General features: G+C 37.5%; 1 pseudogene; it reads left to right on the forward strand.

Annotated features, from left to right (window-relative positions):
- The first annotated feature begins 10,972 nt into the window (after positions 1-10,972).
- LOC127680284 (interferon alpha-12-like) lies at positions 10,973-13,755 on the forward strand (annotated as a pseudogene).
- The last annotated feature ends 2,921 nt before the right edge of the window (positions 13,756-16,676 follow it).

Raw genomic sequence — 16,676 nt, forward strand, 5'->3', positions numbered from 1 at the left:
CTCCTTCTTCTTGGTCCTTTTAGTTATGCACAGTACAGCGCCATCTCTCCCCCTTCAGGGGAACTACCCCTGAGGATAACTGAATCTCTCTCTCCCAGCAGCTCCCAGTTGCCATTGTTCCTTGGCTACAGGTGGAATTGCCTCAGTTTTCGAAGCTGGGATTTTTATATGGGTTGGTGTTGTTTATTCAGTCATAGTGACTCTCCATACATTTGTGCAACAACCCTGTTGTGTCCAAGAGCATGACTAAGTTGTCATCCTCTGGTTATTACAATCACTCTGCCTCCTCTTCTGCAATGATCCTTGATGATATGAAATCTACCTTTTTTTTTCTGGACATTGACGAATTGTGGGTCCCTTTTTTTTGTCATGGACTGAAAGAGATTTCTGTGGTAATGTTAGCCAGTGCAGAAACTTTCTCTTAGATATAAACTTAATTTCTATTGAGGTATTATGATACTATGAATACAACAAAAGAAAGTTTTTATTCTTTGGTATCTTCATAATTCCACAAGTATTTTAAGAGTGATACTTCTGAGAAAAATATTATTGAAGGTTTTACTTGCATTGCATTGATCCTGAACATCAGTTGAAAATATAATCATTTTTCATAACATTATTGTATTTAATTACCATAGATCTTGTCCTTTTTTTCCTAATACCTAAAATTGTTGGTACTACTTTGTCATTTGGATGATGCATCAGTTCCTTTTTTGTTTTCTTTTCCAATGACATATTTTTGGTTCAGTGACACAAATGTCTGGCTTTTCTTTCTAGGAAAGTAGAAATGAGAAACCATGTGGAATGTGTTGCAAAACTGAGAAAACCATCCCTGAGCTAGAAGTGTTATAAAACAATGCCTGAATCCACTGAAGAGATTCTCGACCTGCTGCTTGGCCTGCTGATGCCAGCAATGGTGTGTTTGGTAAATGCACTGATTTATGACTGTCTTTTGATCTGTGACTTTCAAGAGTTAAAGTAACCTATTCTACAATGGTACACACCACTCGTTGTATTCCAATTCTGTGTTCCAGTCCATTGTCACTCTTAATTGATGTGTAGTAACCCAATTCTTAATCCTTTCAAAGGAAGATGTGTGCTATAGATTCATATAGCTCAATATATCAGGAGAAATCTTGATTCATCAGCAACTTTGGTTTATGCAGGACAGTTAGAGGGAGGAAGACAATGCTCGTCTATCCTAGAGGTTCATCAGACCTTTCTTAAGTGTCGGCTTTCAATTACAAACTTCTCCCTGATGTTAGGTCCTGCCTTTTGAAGTTATAGTCAGGGGAAAGATGTCTCTGTTTCTTTGGATGAGGAACATGCTCACATGAGTGATGCCAGGTCTAATTCCTCACAGGGAGCAGAGGAATAGGTAAAGAATTTTAGATATGACAGTGACAGATATTGTTGATCTGTGTATTTGCAGGAAATCAAGTGATATTGAGGTGAACTTCAGATCTGGTAATTGAAGTAGATTTTATCAGGGATTGTAAGTATTGGATAAAAGGCTATTGACATGACTGCTTACATCGTTTCAGACATGACTCCCCATATTCTTTCATTGGTGGTTATTTTTAATGTAATTTTCTTGCTTGTGTGGTAATATAATAGAACAATTTTATGAAACAACTCCAGATATCATCTTATACAGCAAATATGTATTGTTATATTGTGTTTCCCATCTAAGATTTAAGAACTTTCTTTTATTCAACAGAATTTTGGAATATGGATAGAGGAATGGAAGGATTGAGAAAGGAGCATGGGGTGAGGACACCAAGTACTGAGCTCCTGCACATGTGACCAGACTTTAGTCAATGCACAGCCAGTCTACACAGGAATATCTGGTCCATATTAGAATGGCAGTAAGCACGAGAAAGCATCACAAAACTATTTATGAAGATATATCTCTGTAGAATAATATCATGTAAGCTAGAGACAGCCAAGTTTGTCAAGCTTCAGAATGGAGAGTGTGAAAATGGCTATTCCAGTTCTCCAAGATTTCTGGTCTTGAGTTGCAGTGTCCAGGACCCAATGATGCAAAGCAGAGCACAGAAAAAGTAGTCACTAATGGAAGCCATCTGCAACAATGATCTGGCCAACATTGAAGCTAAATCATTTATATTTGAGGCCAGTATGATACACTATCAGGAAGTCATCAGGCAGAGAGAGTGATAGAAGATACCTATACACACATCTGGCTTCCACATTCATATGTCTAAGTCAGAGCATCTAAATTCCCATGCCCCCACACAGAGACATAGAGACAGAGACAGTGACAGAGAGAGGAGAGGTAGACAGAGTCAGAGACATAGAGACACAGAGAGAGATTTCTTCTTTGATAAAGAGAATCTGGTTGGAGCCCTAGATGCTCATCATAGTCTCTACATGCTGTGATTCTGTGTGAAGCTAATATATCCAGCGCTATATCTCTGGAGAAGTACTGCAATATCTCAGAAGGTCATGGAGCCTGATTACTGCAGATCCCTAGTTGCTTGGAGAAGATATTGAGAACCTTAGAACTGTTTCTATTATCATTTGATAGGAACATTTTAATAGATACTGGACCATACTACAATATCATATGTAAAAGAATAAAATTTACAAGTTAACTAAAATCATTATAAAATTAGGTAATACTTTTAACCATACTTAAAACAGCTCTAGAGAACTATTGTGTTATCCTAGAGAGTCATGGAGCCTGGCTAGTGCCCTGTTTTCTAAGCATGTGGACTTTTACACACAAGGATAGTGAGCATACATTGTGAGACCAGAGAAAGAGCACTGAGCTACCTTGTATGTGGTTTTGAACATAGACAAGCAAGCTAGCATCTTACCAATGACCATGGTTTAATATCAGATAACTGTGTTTGCAAAACCATGCCTATACTCTTTGCCTGTGTCAATGCATTCTTTTTCACACTGACATTCTTTTAGCTTCGTGATGTTTCAGTTAGAAACTGATGGGCCTTGGTGCTTCTGTTTCAGCATCCTATGTTGAAGTCTTCACTTGCCAATTAGTTGAAGCCTATTCACCACTTTCTCTTCTATGGATTCAGTGTACCTCCTCATGTATCTAGGTCCTTGATCCTATGTAACTGAGGGTTTTTTTGTTTTGTTATGTTTTTGTTTTTACAGGATGCTGAATATGGATCTATTTCCATGCTTCTACATACAAGCATCTAGTTATATGAGCACCATTTTTTCAAGGTGGTCTCCTATTTCTAGTGTGTGCTTTTGGGATCTAAGATAAAAATGAGATGTCAGTATTTGTGATAACTTACATCTGTGTCTCATTTCTATCCATAGTTCAACCTGCTGTTTTTATTCCGAGTCCATGGTCATTTTACTATTATAATTGTATAATACATTGTGAGTGCAATGATGCTGACACCTGTACAATTTATTTTATTTTTCAATATTGGTATATATCTAGTGCTCAATTTATGAACAATTGTCAATTTAATGAACTGCAACATATAATTGTTATGATGTTTTAGATTATAAAATTCCTATTATATATACAAGCTGTATATTTGCCCTTGCATGTGCATAGAATGGGGCCAGATGTCAATCAGTGTTAAGTTTTTACCCCAGTCACTCTCTACCTCATTTTCTGTGACAGGATCTTTCACCTACTCTAGGGCTCACAATTGAAGCCAGACTGATTGGCCCATGAGCTTGCAATGGCTGTTCTTTGATATCTACTTGATTACATGTGGGATTAACAGAAAGCATAATACATATGGCCACACCTCTGAGGTACTTCTGCTTAACTTGGAGTGGGAAAATCATCTGGATATTTGAGGTATGAAGACTCAGCTCTACTCAGAGCCAGACCCCTGCTGTAAGCTTATGTAATTATATGAAGAAAGGAAGTTTCTGCTGTTTGCCTGTGTACTCTCATCTTGCTAGCAAGTCCATTTATTTTTCTAGCATTAGAGCATACCTTTTTGTATTCCAGTATATAATCAACACCTGTTAAGAAATCTACCCTTGTGGAATGACAATTACTATATTCTTGGACCTTCCACACATAGGCAGACATTTTTGGACTAGCTGGACCATAATTCATTCTAATACTATACACACATACACACATATCACACACATACACACACACAAACACACATACATTTATATTTAAAGTGAGAGAAATTCTTTCTATAAATTCTGTTCTTTATAAAACACTGACTAATATAGTGGTCAAGGTACATGTCTATGTCTTGTGGGACTCCAAGAGTATCCCGATTCCCTTTGTAGGATTATAGGTATACTAAAAAACAGGTTGCAACCATGACTTATCAATCCCCACCTAGTCTAGCCCACCTGGGCTTAGCCAAAAGAAGCGACTTGGGTTTTTGGTCCCCTGACCTCCATTGTCTGGCTCTGAGCTCATCCTGCTGTGAGGAGCCTTTTGAAAGCCAAAGAGTGTCCTTCTCCACTATGAAGGCCTGCAGTGGTAGGGATGCAGGGATAACCATTTCGAAGCCTCTCCCACCAATGCCTTGACAGTGGTATCTGCCTGGTCATAGCCAGCATAGGTAAGCTCTGTGTTGGCCCTTGACATCCATTATCTGGACCACAGCTCTTCCTGCTTTCCAGAGGAGTCCTGCTGGCTCCAGGATCATCCATCCAAACACCAGAAAGAAACAGATGGGTAAAGGACAGTATAAGAATGTAATCAACTAGTGCCAGGACAATATGGTCACATCAGAGCCCAGATATCCTGCTACACCAAACCCTGAATAGCCTAACACAGCTGAAGCACAAGAATGTGACCTTAAATAAAATATTGTAAAGATGATAGGGAAATGAATGAATAAATCAAAGAAATCCAGGAAAATAGAACCAAACAGGTGAAAAAAAAAGTGAATAAAACTGTCCAATAACTGAAAATACAAATAGAGGCAATTAAAAAAATCACAAATTGAGGTTATCCTGAAGATGGAAATCCTAGGAAAGAAAGCAAGAACTACAAGCTCAAGCATCACCAAGAGAATGCAGTAGATTGAAGAGAGAATCTCAAGCATATAAAATACAATAGAAAAAATTAATACATCAGTCAAAAAAAAGCTCATGACACAAAACACCCAGGATATTTGGCAACCTATGTAAAGACCCAACATAAGAATAATAGTAACAGAAGAAGACTGCCATCTCAAAGATCAAGAAAACATCTTCAAGAAATTACAGAAGAAAATAAAGAGATGCCTATAAATGAAATGCCTATAGGCAAATAGATTCTGCTCCTTCACCACCACCTGCCCTGTTCATTCTGATGGAGTAGACCCTGCCAGTTCTGCCATAGGGAACACTCCCATTTCCTGATACTTTCTAGAGAACTAGCAGCATGCAGAGCATTCAACCCTTGCCAGGTCTGCCACAGGAAAAAAACCCATCTCCTGATACTTCCAGGAGAACCAGCTGTATGCATAGTACTTGAGAGAAAGGGAATCCCAGGAGTACAGATACACAGGCATGCAGGACAGAGAAGCCACAGGCAGAGACAGCAAGACAAGCTAACACCAGAGATAACTAGATGGCCAAAGGCAAATGCAAGATCATTACCAACAGAAACCAAGGAAACATGGCACCATCCATCAGAACCCAGTTCTCCCACAACAGCAAAACCAGGATACTCTATCACATTGGAAAAACAAGAGCTGGATTTAATCACATCTCATGATGGTGATAGAGGACTTCAAGAAGGACATAAATAACTCCCTTAAAGAAATACAGGAGAACATGGGTCAACAGATAGAAGCCCTTAAAAAGGAAACACAAAAATCCCTTAAAGAAATACAATAGAATATGGGTCAACAGGTAGAAGCCCTTAAAGAGGAAAGACAAAAATCCCTTAAAGAAATACAGGAGAACATGGGTCAACAGGAAGAAGCCTTTATAGAGGGAACAAGAAAATCCCTTAAAGAATTCCAGGAAAACATAAACAAACAAGTGAAGGAACTGAGTGAAACTATCCAGGATCCAAAACTGGAGATAGAATCAATAAAGAAATCGCAAAGTAATACATCTCTGGATTATATAGAAAACCTTGGAAAACCTTGGAAAGAAGTCAGGTGTTTAGATGCAAGCATCAAAAACAGAATACAAGAGATAGAAGAAAGAATCTCAGTCAATGTTCCATAGAGAACATTGACTCAAGAGTCAAAGAAAATGCAAAATGCATAAATCTTGTAACCCAAAACATCCAGGAAAACTAGGACACAATGAGAAGACCAAACCTAAGGATTAAAGGTATAGAAGAGAGCAAGGATTTACATCTTAAAGGGCCAGTAAATATCTTCAACAACACTATAGAAGAAAACTTCCCTAACCTAAAGAAAGAGATGCCAATGAACATACAAGAAGCCTACAGAACTCCAAACAGAATGGACCAGAGCAGAAATTCCTCCCATCACATAATAATCAAAATACCAAATGCACTAAACAAAGAAAGAATATTAAAAGCAGTAAGGAAAAAAGGTCAAGTAACATATAAAGACAGACCTATCAGAATTACATCAGACTTCTTGCCAGAGACTATGAAAGCTAGAAGATCCTGGGCCGATGTCATACAAACCCTAAGAGAACATAAATGTCAGCATAAACCACTATACCAAGCAAAACTTTCAATTAACATAGACAGAGAAAACAAGACATTCCATGACAAAAGCAAATTTATATAATATCCTTCCAAATCTAGCTCTACAAAGGATAATGGGTGAAAAATACCAACACAAGGTGGGAAACCACACTGTAGAAAAAGCAATAAAGTAATCTTTCAACAAACCCAAAAGAAGATAGCTATACAAACAGAATTGCACCTTTAACAAAGAGGATAACAGTAAGCAACAATCACTTTTCCTTAATATCTCTTAACATCAATGGTCTCAATTCCCCAATAAAAAGACATAGACTAACAGACCAGATATATAACCAGGACCCAACATTTCACTGCAAACAAGAAAGCCACCTCAGTGACATAGGCAGTCACTACTTCAGAGTCAAATGTTGGAAAACAATTTTCCAATCAACTGGTCCCAAGAAACAAGTTGGAGTGGCCATTCTTATATGGGTTAAAATTGACTTTTAACCAAAAGTTGTCAAAAGAGATAAGGAGGGACATTTCATACTGGTCAAGGGAAAAGTCTACCAAGATGAACTCTCAATCCTGAACATCTATACTCCAAATGCAAGTGCACCCACATTCATTAAAAAAAAAAAAACTTTACTAAATCTCAAAGCACACATTGCACCCCACACAATAAGAGTGGGAGACTTCAACACCCCACTCTCAACAATGGACAAATCATGGAAACAGACACTAAACAGAGACACAGTGAAACTAACTGAAGTTATGGACCAAATGGATCTAACAGACATTTAAAGAGCATTCCATCCAAAAGCAAATATACATATATATATGTATATATATATATATATATATATATATCTTTTTCTCAGTATCTCATGGTACCTTCTTCAAAACTGACCATATAATTGGTCACAAAACAGGCCTTAACAGATACAGAATTATTGAAATTATTCCATGCACCTTATCAGATCACCACGGCCTAAGGCTGGTCTTAAAGTTCAAACAAAAATAATGGAAAACACACATACATGTGGACTTTGAACAATGTTCTTCTCAATGATAGCTTGTTCAAGAAAGCAATAAAGAAAGAAACTAAAGACTTTTTAGAATTTAATGAAAATGAAGACACGTCATACCAAAACTTATGGGACACAATGAAAGCAGTGCTAAGAGGAAAACTCATAGCTCTGACTGCCTCCAAAAACAAAATTAAGAGAGTTTACACTAACAGCTTGACTGCACCTGAAAGCTCTAGAACAAAAAGAAGCAAATACACCTAAGAGGAGTAGATGGTAGGAAAAAAATCAAACTCAGGGCCAAAATCAACCAAATAGAAACAAAAAGAACTATACAAAGAATCAACAAAACAAGGAGCTGGTTCTTTGAGAAAATCAACAAGATAGATAAACACTTAGCCAGACTAACCAGAGGGCACAGAGGCACTACCCAAATTCTTAAAATCAGTAATGAAAAGGGAGACATAACAGAAACTGTGGAAATTCAAAAATTATCAGCTCCTACTCAACAAAGTTTGAAAATCTGAACAAAATGGACAACTTTCTAGATACATACCAAGTGCCAACAGGTATGTTAAAACAGGATCAGCTAAACCATCTAAATAGTCCCATAAATCCTGAGGAAATATAAGCAGTTGTTAATAGTCTCCCATCCAACAAACAAACAAACAAACAAACAAACAAACAAACAAACAAGAAAAGCCCAGGACCAGATGGGTTTAGTAGGGAATTCTATCAGATCTTCAAAGAAGAGCTAATACCAATACTCTTCAAACTATTCCATGACATAGAAACTCAAGGAACACTACCCAACTCATTCTACAAAGCCCCAATAATGCTTGTACCTAAACCAAACAAAAACCAAACAAGGAAGGAAAACATCAGACCAATCTCCCTCATGAACATCAATGCAAAAATATTCAACAAAATTCTGGCCAACCGAATTCAAGAATGCATCAAAACTATAATTCCCCATGATCAGGTAGGCTTCATCCCAGGGATGCAGGGATGGTTCAATATACAAAAACCCATCAATGTAACCTATTACATAAACAAACTCAAGGAGAAAAAAAAAACATGTGGTCATTTCATTAGATGCTGAAAGGCTTTTGACAAAATCCATCACCTCTTCATGATAAAAGTCTTAGAAAGATCAGGAATTCAAGGCCCATACCTAAACATAGTAAAAGCAATATACTGCAAACCCATAGCCAAAATCAAATTAGACAGACAGAAACTTGAAGCAATCCCATTATAATCGGGGACCAGACAAGGTTGCCCACTCTCTCCCTATCTATTCATTATAGTACTTAAAGTCCTAAACAGAGCAATCAGGTGACAAAAGGAGGCCAAATATATACAAATTGGAAAGGAAAAAGTCAAAATATCACTATTTGCAGATGATATGATTATATACATAAGCAACCCAAAAAACTTCCATCAGAGAACTCCTAAATATGATAAAAAAAAAAAAAAAACTTCAGCAAAGTGGCTGTATATAAAATTAACTCAAACAAATCAGTAGCCTTCCTCTACTCAAATGATAAACAAGCTGAGAAATAAATTAGGGAAATGACACCATTCACAATATTCACAAATAATATTACATACCTTAGTGTGACTCTAACAAGGCAAGTGAAAGATCTGTATGACAAGAACTTCAAGCCTCTGAAGAAATAAATCAAAGAAGATCTTCCATGCTCATGGATTGGTAGGATTAATATAGTAAAAATGGCCATCTTGCTGAAAGCAATCTACAGATTTAATGCTATCCCATCAAAATCCCAAATCAATTCTACATAGATCTAGAAAGAACAATTCTCATATTCATTTGGAATAACAAAAAACCCAAGATAGCAAAAACTATTCTCTACAACAAAAGATCTCTTGAGGGAATCACTATCCCTGACCTCAAGCTCTACTACAGAGCAATAGTGATAAAAATTGTTCGGTATTGGTATGGAGACAGGCAGGACAATCAATGGAATAGAACTGAAGACACAGAAAAGAACCCACATACCTACTGTCATTTGATATTTGACGAAGGAACCAAAAACATCCAGTGGAAAAAAGACAACATTTTTAACAAATGGTGCTGGATCAACTGGAAGTCAGCATCCATAAAAATGCAAATCAACTCATTCTTATTTCCTTGTATAATGCTCAAGTTCAAGTGGATCAAGAACCTACACATAAAACCAGACACACTGAAGCTTATAGAGGAGAAAGTGGGGAAGAATTTTGAACACATGGGCACAGGGGAAAAGTTTCTGAATAGAGCACCAATGGACTTATGTTCTAAGAGCAAGAATCAGCAAATGGGATCTCATAAAACTGCAAAGCAAAGCACACAGTCAATAAGACAAAACTGCAACCAACAGATTGGGAAAAGATATTTACCAATCCTACATTCGATAGAGGGCTAATATCCAATGTATACAAAGGACTCAAGAAGTTAGACTCAAGAGTCAAATAACCCTATTAAAAATGGGGTACAGAATTAAACAGGGAATTCTCAACTGAGGAAACTCAGCACCTAAAGAAACGTTCAGCATCCTTACTTATCAGGGAAATGGAAATCCAAAAAAAAAAAAAAAAAAAAAAAAAAAAAAAAAAAAAAAAAAACCACTGAGATTCCACCTCACATCAGAATGGCTAAGATGAAAAACTCTGGGGGTAGCAGATGCTGGAGAGGATTTAGGGAAAGAGGAACACTTCTCTATTGTTGATTGGATTACAAGCTTGTAAAACCACTCTGGAAATCTGTTTGGCAGTTCCTCAGAAAATTAGACATAGTACTACCTGAGGACCCAGCTATACCACTTCTGGGCATATACCCAGAAGATACTTTAACTTATAAAAAGGACACATGCTCTACTATGTTCATAGCAGCCTTATTTATATTAGCCAGAAGGTGGAAAGAACCCAGATGTCCTTCAACAGAGGAATAGATACAGAAACTATATACAAAATGGAGTACTGCTCAGCTATTAAAAACAATGACTTCATGAAATTCTTAGGCAAATGGATGGAACTAGAAAGTGTCATCCTGAGAGAAAGTGTCATCCTGAGTGAGGTAACCCAATCACAAAAGAATGCACATGGTATGCACTCACTGATAAGTGGATGTTAACCCAAAAGCTCAAAATAAACAAGTTACAATACACAGACCACAGGAAGCTTAAAAAGAAGGACAGAAGTGGGGGTGATTTGGTTCCTCTGAGAAAGGGAACAAAATACTCAGAGGAGCAATAAAGGAGACAAAGTGGTGAACTGAGACTGAAGTAAAGGCCACCAAGAGACTGCCCTACCTGGGGATTCATCCTATAAACAGTCACCAAACCCTGACGCTATTATGGACGACACAACAAGAAGTACATACCAAAAGGTGCATGTCATGGTTGTTTCTGGATGGGCCCTGCCAGAACTTTACATATACAGAGGCAGATGGTAGCAGCCTGGACTGGGTGTGGGGTCCCCAATGGAAGAGTTGGAGGCTGGTCCAGAGAAGCTGAATGGGTTTACAGCCCCATGGGAAGAACAATGATATTGGCCACCCAGACGCCCCAGGACTCCCAGGGACTAAACCATCAACCAAGGGGTACACATGGTTCTAGCCAAAAAATGTGGCAGAGGAATGCCTTTTCAGGCATCAGTGGGAGGAGTAGTCCTTGGTCATATGAAGACTCAATAGATGCCCCAACAAAGGGAAATTGGTGGTGGTGGTGGGGGGGGGGGATGGGCATATACTTGGAGGCAGGAGGTGCGAGAAGGGGGTGGGGGTCTTTGGAGTTAGGGAAACCAGAAAAGGTTTTAGCATTTGGAATGTAAATGAAGATTATATTCAATAAAAATAAATAAATAATAACAAGGAAAGGTGCTTATAAATGTACAAGAAGCTTATATAATACCAAACAGATTAAACCCAAAATGAAATCTTATAGCCACATAATATTTAGAATACTAAATGTACTGAACAAAGAAAGAATATTAAAAGTCACAAGGGGAAAAGGCCAAGTAACATATAAAGGCAGACATATCAGAATTAGACCTGACTTCTTAACATAGACCCCAAAAGCCACAAGGTCCTGGGAAGATGATTGCATGACCTAAGAGATTACAGATGTCAGTCCAGACTACTATACCCAGCAAAATTTACAATAAGAATAGATGGAGAAAACAAGATATTCTATGAAAAATCCAAATTTAAACAATATATTTTCACTAATCTAGCTCTACAGATAATACTAGAAGGAAAACTCCAACCCAGTGAGGCTAACTATATCCAAGAAAGCACTATAAATAAATAATTTCATACCAGTAAAACCAAAAGAAGAGAAACACACACTCATATATACCCACTACTACCACCAAAATGAAAATGACAGGAATTAACAATCAGCAGTTTCTAATTTCTCTCAAAAGACTCACTTCTTTAATAAAAAGACACAGGCTAACAGAATGGATACATAAATAGGATTCATTGTTCTTCTATATACAGGAAATATGAGTTCTTCTAGCAAAAACATAGGCATTACCTTGGAGTAAAGGGCTTGTAATAAGGTTTTCCAAGCAAAATAGTATTGGTTTTCCTATACTAATAGGTCATAAAATAGATGTCCATTCAAAAGTATTCAAAAGAGAAGAGGAAGGACACTTCATAATTATCAGTGGAAAAATCCACCAGTAGAACATTTCAATTCTGAACACCTGTGTGACAAATGTAAGGGCAGTCACATTCCCAAAAGAAACATTACTAAAGCTTAAACCACACATGGAACATCATGAATTAATAGTGAGAGACCTCAACAGTTGACTCTGATCAATGAACAGGTCACTGAGACAGAAACTAAACAAAGAAACAATGAAGTAACAGACAGTATAAATCAAATGGACCTTACAGATATCAACCACCTTTATAAAATAATTTGAAGGAATTGTTTCATTATAAGAGTTGTGTAGCCGGGCGGTGGTGGCACACGCCTGTAACCCCAGCACTCTGGGAGGCAGAGGCAGGCGGATTTCTGAGTTCAAGGCCAGCCTGGTCTACAGAGTGAGTTCCAGGACAGCCAGGGCTACACAGGGAAACCCTGCCTCGAAAAAACCAAATCCAAAAAACCAACCTCCCCTCAAAAAAAACCAAGAGTTGTGTAAATTTCAGACAGAAAGTGTTTAATAACACTGTCTAATTTTAATAATTAATTAATTTAATTAATTAAATTATTTGATTATTATTTAATTATTTAATTTAATATAATTTTAATAATTCGTTAAATAATTAACACTTAGTAATTAATGACAATTCTAGTTAGAAAAAGAAAATCTTAAAACCTGTAAAAACAGCTTTCAGAGGGAAGCAGGGAAGAGGAAGCAATAGTGAAAACCACAATGGTTTAGAAAAATGCCCAGTCCCAGTCAGAGAAGGAATTAAAGAAAATGAAGACAACTGTGAAGTAAGTGGAAGGCATTTAGAAAGGAAAATCTAGTGTTTGCCCTATTTAAGTCACATCCACACAAGATGGTCTTTAGAGAAATTACAGAGGAAGGATCCGGACTAAATAGGACCAGCAGCATCTGCAAGATGCTTTTCTGATGGCTCTGGTGGTGATGAGCTGGTCAACCTGCTCTCTAGGATGTGACCTGCCTCAGATGCAAAACCTCAGGAATAAGAGGGCCTTTACACTCCCGGCACAAATGAGGAGACTCTCTCCTCTCTCCTGTCGGAAGGACAGAAAGGACTTTGGATTCCCCTCAGAAGTGGATGCACAGAAGATGCAGAAGGCTCAAGCCATCCCTGTCCTGAGTGACCTGACCCAGCAGGTCCTGACCCTCTTCACATCAAAGGACTCAACTGCTGCTTGGAATGCAACCCTCCTAGACTCATTTTGCAATGACCTTCACTAGCAGCTCAATGACTTCAAAGCTTGTCTGATGCAGCAGGTAGGGGTGCAGGAACCTCTCCTGTCCCAGGAAGACTCCCTGCTGACTGTGAACAAATATTTCCAAAGGATCACTGTGTACCTGAGAGAGAAGAAACACAGCCCCTGTGCCTGGGAGGTGGTCAGAGCAGAAGTCTGGAGAGCCCTGTCTTCCTCAGCCAACTTGATGGCAAGACTGAATGAGGTGTTTGGGTCCTGAGCCAAAGTGGAGGAAGGTCTTTCCTAGACTAGGACACTGCATCTCACCTAATAAGCTCCTCTTTTTAAAGTCATTTAAAAAGTCACTCATTTATTTTGGTATGCATGCAATCAGACTGCTTAGATGTTTCAGCAAAACTTAACAAATTTTGTCTATATGTAAAAGCATTTGTTCCTGCACACCTTTGGTCATATTTATTTATTTGTTTGTTTATTTATTTATCTCATTAACTTGACTTGATGCATTTATGTGCAATCTTAAAATCTTATTACAATATAGCATACTATCATACATAATTAAAATTATTGTTCATTCACATAAATTTGCTTTATAAAACAAAATGATTAATTAATTCAGTATCTCTTCAAATTTTTCCATTGTTCATAATAGTTTTCTCCACAGCAGTTTAAATGTACAAATGAACACTGTTCAAAACTCAGACTGGATATTGTTTATATACACCCTAAAGCTATCTCTCTGCTTCTCTCCTTTATAAGTTATTCCTCCAGATGTATAGCCAGCATGTTTTGCAGTAGAAAGTCAGAGAATCTTACTATTGCCACATATGCGTCTTAGTCCTCTTTGCACTAATATTTTCCAGAGTAATCTTCCATCTAAGTTTCCTGACTCTGGTACCCCTGCTATACTCTCACCTTCGATGAGTTGAACTGTTTTGGGTTTTAAGTGTAAGTGAGATCATCTACAGCAGTATAAAATAGATCATGAACAATTATCTTAAACCTAACATTTTCTCTACTACTTCGTTGTTTTGATGACCCATCTATTCCTTTCTTTAGCTTTCATTTCCAATGGCATCATATTTTTGACACAATACCACAAAGAAATATCAGGGTTTTCTTTCTAGGAAAGTAGAAAAGAGAAATAAAACAGAAGTAGAGACTACTACCGTCTGACTAACACGTAAGGGAAGATGAAAGAGTAAATAGAAAATTAGAGACAGTTGTGGTGCTAAAGTCATTGCTGTCTGTCAGAATTACCTGAACATCTCAGCCAGTATAAACATTGTATATTAGGCATTAATCACCAAATTGAATATTCAATAAGAATTGATAGGTGACAAATACTTCATTTAGGAATTGGTGTCCTAGACTGAAAGTGAAAGTAAGATTACAGATAAAATTATATTTGTAATTACATTTATAAAGGGTATCATGTATAATAGCAGTACATACTATATATAATTATGCTCTTAAGTGTGCACACAGCTTTCTCTCTGATAAGACTTCTGTAGAGTCCAGCTCATACATTCTAACAGCAGGTTTCCTGGAAGGAGAGATGGGTAAGGAACAGGGGCAAGAGAAATCACATGGAGAGACACAAAAACACATGGCTTCTGGTTCAAGTCTCCATCTTTTAATACTATCTTTCTCAAGCAACAAAGGCAGGCCAAGCCCCTCCCCTGAAGGCTGGAAACCAGTTCTTCTTGTTCTTCAGGAGGCAGGCGGATCAGGTTGCTGGCTGCTATTCTTGAGAGCAGTGGACAGGAGGAGGTCACAATTCCTCTTTTTTAATTAATTTTAAGAAAAACCAGTGGATAAATATATTCGTCAAAAGATGATGGGCATTGACCAGTGAGGAAAAGCATTGGCCTTGACCCCCTTAAATATTAATTGATGTCCTTTTCAGGGGAGGGGAAATAGACTGCCTTATTATTTTAAAGGACAGTCTCTCAACGTGGACCCCTATGCAGCCAGGCTTACTTTCAGGGAAACTCAGAAGCAGGACATTTCTTTTTTTCCTTGTAGTGCCTCGCCTCGCACCTCATAACTGGTGCCCATGTTTGTTCAATTAACAAACATGCATAGATCTGAGTTCTATGTAGCTCCATTTGTGGAGATCCATTGGTAAAGTAAATGTCTTATGAATATGAGCTGGCTGGCTTTCATAGCAGCCCATCTTTGAGTCCTGGAAGCCATTGCTGTAGCAGCCCACGTTCGAGTGTTGTATCTGAAAGATACCTGCTTGAAACTCAATATAAGATTAAGAGGAAAAACTGCTTGGACTGTTTCTCTGGAGGGCACATGGTATTTAATTTGGTTGTAAATTAGCTCAGGAATAAAACCTGGCTTGCAAATTAATGGCTAGAGGAAAAGCAGCCTACCTTCCCAATATGGGAGAAGTAGTTTTAAGAACATTATTGAATTAGTCATACTTACCAGCTGATTTAGGGTCTCTATTTACCTACCATATCAATCTTTTTGGCAGCCATCGGGCTCTATCTTTTTTTTTTTTAAGAGAAAATATAAATAGAACATCTTCTCTATAATAAAACAGGGTCTGGACTGTTCCATGTATTGGTTAAAGAGTCCCGCCACTTATCCATGGCAATCCCTTGGTATAAAAAGCTTGTGAACAATGATTGATTACATTAAGAGGCTTCTCTCGAATGAAGAGAAGTGAAAAGAAATCTTGAACAAGTATCATTGTAAACATGTATAAATTTTAATTTTTTAATTTTGCATAGCGAGTTATATCCATTTGTCAAAAATGATAGGGCATAAGGCCACATGGATCAACCCCTAAATGAGGAGCTGGAGATAAGGAAAGGCATCCTTAGGGCATTGTTTTATAATAGTGAAAACAAAGATCCTGATGGCGTATTAAAATTAAACATGCCATAGGTTTACAATAAAAGGATAAATTTTGCAACATACAAGCTAATTGTAAAAAGATTAAAAGTATTATTTATAGGTTGAAAAACATTTAATAACATTTAATTAACACCTGAGCTGAGCCCAGGTATTCCTATAACCATTTGTTGATTATAAATAAGATATCTAGCTCTTCTTTCAGAAGAGTCATCTGTGAAAATCAAAAGTATTATTAAGCAGAGGCTATAAAGATCATATTCGGAAATACAACCTCATGTATATCTAAAAAACATTATTAATCTATCTTGA

The sequence above is a fragment of the Apodemus sylvaticus genome, chromosome 3 (assembly GCF_947179515.1).
Source record: "Apodemus sylvaticus chromosome 3, mApoSyl1.1, whole genome shotgun sequence".
NCBI classification, from domain to species: Eukaryota; Metazoa; Chordata; class Mammalia; order Rodentia; family Muridae; genus Apodemus; species Apodemus sylvaticus.